The sequence below is a fragment of the Alligator sinensis genome, unplaced genomic scaffold (assembly GCF_000455745.1).
Source record: "Alligator sinensis unplaced genomic scaffold, ASM45574v1 scaffold36_1, whole genome shotgun sequence".
Lineage (NCBI taxonomy): Eukaryota > Metazoa > Chordata > Crocodylia > Alligatoridae > Alligator > Alligator sinensis.
The window spans coordinates 807659-813970 of NW_005842101.1; positions in this window are offsets into that span (position 1 = coordinate 807659).

Genomic DNA, 6312 nt, shown 5'->3' on the forward strand with positions numbered 1-6312 from the left:
ATACGTTGAAAAATGTCTTTTGTATATACCAAAGTCACTGATATTTTAAGCATGGACTGCAACTGTTTTATAGTAGTGAAGGTATCTTAAACTAAAAGTTCTCAACAATTACCCATAATCAGTATGGAATGTTAAATGCCTACTTTTTTTAGGTGAAACACTAAAAATAACATAAGCTTTCAAGTAAATTCTTGTTGAATTTTAACAGCTTCTTTGGACCTTTAACTACATTTTCTTATAAATAGTTTTTACATGTCCTTAAATAATTCCAGAGCAATAAATATGAGTACACCCTGTTTCTATATCTGAAAAGACCTTTTAAAATAAACCCAGAATAATTTGAGAAGGAATTAAGCTTCTCTACAAACAGAAAAACCACAATAATATGGAAAAGACAATTTCACAGTTTAACTTCTAAAGAAATATTTATGCAAATGCATTTCAAGGGGCACAAACGCAGAGTTTTGATCAAATCATTGTTGTGCTTATTGGTGGTGTGGTGGTTGGATTTTAATAGCAAAGAGTTTGTACAGTAGGCATTTAGCTCTGCTTTCTCCAGTAGATGTCACTTGCACTACATAATAATTCACATAAAGAAGTCAGGACACGGAGATGTACTGTATTCCTGGAAATATACAAGCCAAAAAAGGCATTTTGTGCCCTGTGCATGTAGTAAATTTGGCATGTGTTTTGTTTTGTTTTGTAAATAAATGGGACTTAAATAACAAAAGGTAAAGCATTTTTCTTACCAATAGATCCAGTAAGGATAATGCCTGAATCTCCTGTAATGTGAAGCAATAGGAGATAAATGTACTCATTGACACATGTGAAGTCTAGGTCACACATTGTCTAGTAATAGTATTGACAACTAGAATTTGGCAATTACTAGATTTAATCTAAGGAGAAAATATATTATAAATTTACTTTTATTTCAAATACGTTTATCAGTAGAGATTAAATGTGGTGGCAAACAGTGACATGGTACATATTCCTTAAAAAAGCAAAAGTGTTAAGAGTGAGTTTTCCCTTGTAAATAAGTGAAGATATGAGGGTAAAGTGTGAATTTAAGGCAAACTGCCCTGCCCACGGTGAGGTCAGGCCATGACCAACCACTGCAGGAACTCGAGAGCCAGGGGATCTGATTAGAATCTCTACTTATTTACACTGTATAATGATATAACTTCATTGTCTTCAGTAGGGTCACTACTGATTTACAATGGTGAAAAAGAAAAGAGAAACAGGACAACAGGGCCTCAGGCATGTGCAATACCTTCAGGACCTCCAGGTGAGTGCTACTCCTGTGTCACTTTTTTTAAAAGTGTAATATTTACTGTCCATGTAGTACCTCTGCTGCCTAAAACTTTATCAAAAGTTTTGTTTGATGGTTGCTTAGCTCATGGTCTTTCATGCTAACAGATCACAAGGATGCTGGGTTTTCCTCTTTGCAAAGAGGTTAAGGGCCTTTGCCTGTTGTTCACCTCATCAGGGGACAAACACACTCTGTCTTACAGTTAAGCTACAGAACAGTTCGGGTTTGTCTTCAAAACTGAGCTGCACTCATTTCTCCACCTCACTCCCTTGACCACCTCATTAAAATGATAGTCAAGGAATATCTAGCCAGTCTCAGTCTTATAAAATTATCAATTGATGATTAAGGACACTTAACTCACTCCCTCTTTTTTCTTCCTGACCAGTGCCTCTCTGGCAAGTTCATGCATGGTCTATGGGCACAAGGCCTTCTGAAGCAACCATTTTTATCTGAAATGTCTGGGACTACTCTAAATAGGCCACTGAAGAGAAGAAAGGAGAGCATGTGTTGTTCCCCTTCTTCCTTTTTTTCTAATCCCCTCCACACACAAGAAAAACCACTCAGGACATGTCTACACAAGACGCTAAATGTGCAGTAGACTAAGTCTGCTGTTCTTTACTGCAGCAGGCAAAAACCATGCTAATACACTAAAGAGCAGCAGAATAAGTCTACTGTGCAGTAACATCACAAAAAAGCATGCTCCAGCACTATTGCACAGTAGTGCAAATTATGTCACATGTAGTACCTGTTATTACATGTACTGATATAAAGAGCCATAGTTACAGCTCATTAACGAACGTGTAGACATGCCCCCAGGGAAGCAGTGGAGGGGAATATTCCCACCCCAAAGTGAGTAAATACCACAGGGGCCTGGATATTAAACCATATAGTGCACTGTTTCTCCAAGAACCTGAAACATTTGAATTAAACATTCCCCAGCCAAGAAAGAGAGGCAGCTCAAGGAAACAGAAAAAACACTTTTCTTAATCCTCCCAAAAGAAGCTGTATGGATGAGAAAACTCTTCGTTTTTCCCCCCAAAAAAGAAAATCAATTGGAAAGACATCAGTAGGCAGTTACTGAGACCCTGACCCTCACCTGTGAATTATCTGCTTTCTCCTGAGGGCCCAGTTATATCACACTCCAAAATTAAATGAGATATGTGATTTCTATTTACCTCCTCACACATACACACACCGCACCCATTCCCACCTTGAGTTAGAAATCATGAATATAAATCTAGGCAGTATTCCTAAACTGAGACCTTCCCCTCTATTTTGGTTATCATACAACATAAGGTTTGAGGCACAGAAGTACTAATATAAGCATACCCTTTGTTTCCCGTCACATGTCAGAAGTTAGGCTCAAAAAAGTTTATCACCTATCACATAGGGGAGGTCAATATCCACTACAGCTGTGCGAAGCTTCAGTAGCTGATTTGATTCCTCAGCGGGCAGCTGGGGCTAGCCTCCCAGAGCACAGCTTGGCCCAGGCCGTACCGCACAGATCTGGGGGCATGCACCGGCTCCCATGCCCTCCCGGACAGCTGGTGAGAGCCGCCAGAGGAGCCACCAGAAGAGCAGCTCCCAGACCAACAGCGCATGGCAGTGTGCAGTAGCAGGAGCCCCGCTCCCTGAGTCTAGTGCCTGCCCCCCCACCCTGGCTGGGCAGCTTGTCCCAGCCCCAACCCCAACCCCAACCCCTCCCTCACCGTGGGGGCATTGACCTGCCTCCTCCCTACACCCCTTGCATCCACCCACCACAACAGACTTACCAGCTGGAGGCAGTTGTGTCCAGCATCATCAAGGACTGCCTGTATAGTCTATGGCCAAATCTCTAAATCAGCACCAAATCTCCAAATCTGAATTGGCCAAATCGAATCGGGACAGTGATGCAAATCACCAAATCAAATCTCTGTCCCTCCAAATCTAAAGCAAATATTTGTTGCTTTGCACAGGCCTAGTATCCCCTGACTCCAAAAGCCATGAGTCCAGGTGAGGAGCAGTTTGTTAGGCATACTGGGAACTTCAAAGGGAACAGAGAGTAAAGGGGATTTGGGAAGGAGGCAGCTAAGATTTTCCAGTTAAATCATTTTCATTTTATGGCCCACTATAATGCTCCTAGCTTTGCTACTCGTATATAGTGAATTACTTACAAAACTCTGCTGGTTTCCCTCTATTTATTTCATGAATAAGGAATTATTCTGAAAAGAAAAATCACTAATCTGTCCACACCTCGAACACACACTAAATAGAGAAGATGGTAAAAAGTTCCTAATCTCCCATACAGTGAAATAAAACAAGAGTCCTAGTCTTTTTCCCATGAAATGAAGATTGGTCTGTAGTACCAATGACCTATTTTCCCTGGTAATGCAATAGCTACTCTGAGTTCAGCACACCAGAAGAAAGAACAGATGTCTTCTGAGCAGCACTTGGATACCATGGTGATGAGTACAGTGTAAGCACCTAAATGGACTGGAAAAGTTTTCAGTGTGTTTTTACTTTACTTTTATGCATACCTATAGAGAATTTCCACCAATGTCTACCTTAAAGAGCTAGTAACTTTCCAATTTGGGACAATAAAGACTGTGCGATTTACTGAATGTGACAAGGAGTTGCAGGAAAAAAATAGGATTATTTAATCTGAAGAAGTTTCTGAAGATTTGAGAAAAAAAGAGTTAGGAGATGCTTTATCCAGGGAACTATAATATTATTATTAATTATACTATGCATATATAAAACTCATTTAATCTGTAGAGCTCATATTGTTCTCAAACATGAATGAATTAGGACTCTTAACATTTTATGAAAAGGATAGTTTGGACCTCATCAGTTTACAGACATGGCTGAGACATGGTTTAAATGTCTTGCCCCTCTCTCACTCCACACTCCCTTCCTCTAGCAAGCCACTGACAGAAGAGAAGTCGAATCCATCCCTCCTGATTTCCAGTCCTCTGCTGCAGCCAAGCCACTAGGTTATATTCTTTCCATTCACTCAGTCAGATGAAGGCTTCATTTCTTTCCCAAGAGATTCTGAAAGTGGGAAGAAATGGCCTTAAGGAGAAAATCTGACATTCTGAATCTTTAAAAGGCTGTTTTTAATGTATCTATTGTTTCTTCACACTGCAGAATTCACAAATAAAAGGACATTATTGCAGAATCCATTTTGAATTTTACACATGGAGCATACCATTCTCTTTTGGTATTGTGATGACAGAAGAGACATATCAGCTTCTGACAGGTTCATCTTGGGGATTGGGGAGGACATGAGGTTATCCCTTTCCGAAGTTATTCGACATCTGGGTTTCCCCTTCAACAATGTTTTGACATGAGATAATTGCTAGCTTCATTCATGTGAGTGGATGGGTTTAAACACAGCACTGCAAGAAGTCATGTGGCTCTCTTTCTTAAAGGACCAAAGTACCCTATACCACTTCCAAATTGATGTTATTGCTTGCTTTTGCAGTGATATATATAGATATAGATATAGATATAAAGAACTTCACTTGACCTATTATGTATCCCTTCATCAAACACTCCGGAGAATAGGGAAATAACAGTGAAGGCAGGGAACACTGAAGAAAAAGAACCAACTAATATATAACAGTTTGTGTTTGGTAATCAAAGTATAATAAACACTTAGAAAAAACAAATGCATTGGAGTAATTTTTAAAGGAGAGCCCTATTTTTGGCAGTTTTTCCTTTTAGTTCTGTACACTCATCAGCATTTTGAACTATTCTATTTCAAACAGCCACAAAGCTCACAAATGAGACAGCAGATCCAATACTTTATTGATGCTTACAGCAGGATAAAATGAAAAAGCTCTGATTTAAATGGTTAGGCTGGCCATCTTTCAAGCTATCATTCTTTCAAATCCCTGTACTCCAGCAATTTGCCTGGAGACTTGCAACTCATCTGACTCCCACTTCAGAGAACAAAATTCTCTGAAACAAGTGGATAATCTCCACTGGCTATGATTTTATGGTAGTGCTTTGATTAGCAGGTGAACTTTCTACTGAAGTCATGTGAAGTAAGTAATTATTTAATTTTACAATATTGCTGTTCAGGTATTATTGAAAATTGAATTTTTAGCATACTCAGCAAAACAATACAAGACATGGGATAGGCAAAGGAAACTATAACACCGAGTGGAAAAAAATTTAAAAAGTGATGTCTGGTCACTTTATACATGGCCGGTCTCCAAGTACACGCTGAATTGCAAAAATATAGCACATACAAAAAGAATATTTATGTGTCCTTCTTCACTACATGCACAGAATTTTTTTCTGTCACACAAACTGTAACCACAATTTACAAGTATATGCACAATCAAATTACTATTGATTTAGCAATGCATTTCTTTGATGTCCCTTGCCTTAACCTCATTTATAAAGCTGTTTTGCATTATTTCAAACTGTCAATGATTTGTGACTCATGAATATTCAAATCTAATTTGCACTTACCTTTTTTTGCATGCATGCTTACTTGTTATGTGTCGCTACATTTACTCTTTTGTTTTGAATTTATTTTTAGACTGCGTTAAGTATATTCAACTTTTAAAGTAATACTATCTATTTAAACACAAGAGGCCTGATCGCCCCAAAATAATTTTGAATCAATCTAACACCACTAACTTTTTTGCAGTGTACTGATTTATATAAAAGAAGAGAATTAAGCCCAAGAACTGTCTTCCTATCTTTTTCCCTGTCCCCAACTTTACATTGATCAAGTCAGTACTTTTAGTAAATGTTTCCATGCAATAGCAGTAATTACTATTAATTTTTTTACCAAAGGAGTCTGAAAAAAATCCCTTTATCCTAGCACCTTCAAACTCTAGGGCAGTGTAGGATTACATTTGCCTGGAGAATGCAAGACTTGGACCCAATGTTACTCACTGATCGCAGAGTATTCTGCTATACAGTACAACAAACATACTTTTTCCTTTGTTTGTAATTGTGCTACACTCAACAAAGAATTTCACAACTTCAGAGATACCAGTAGGGAA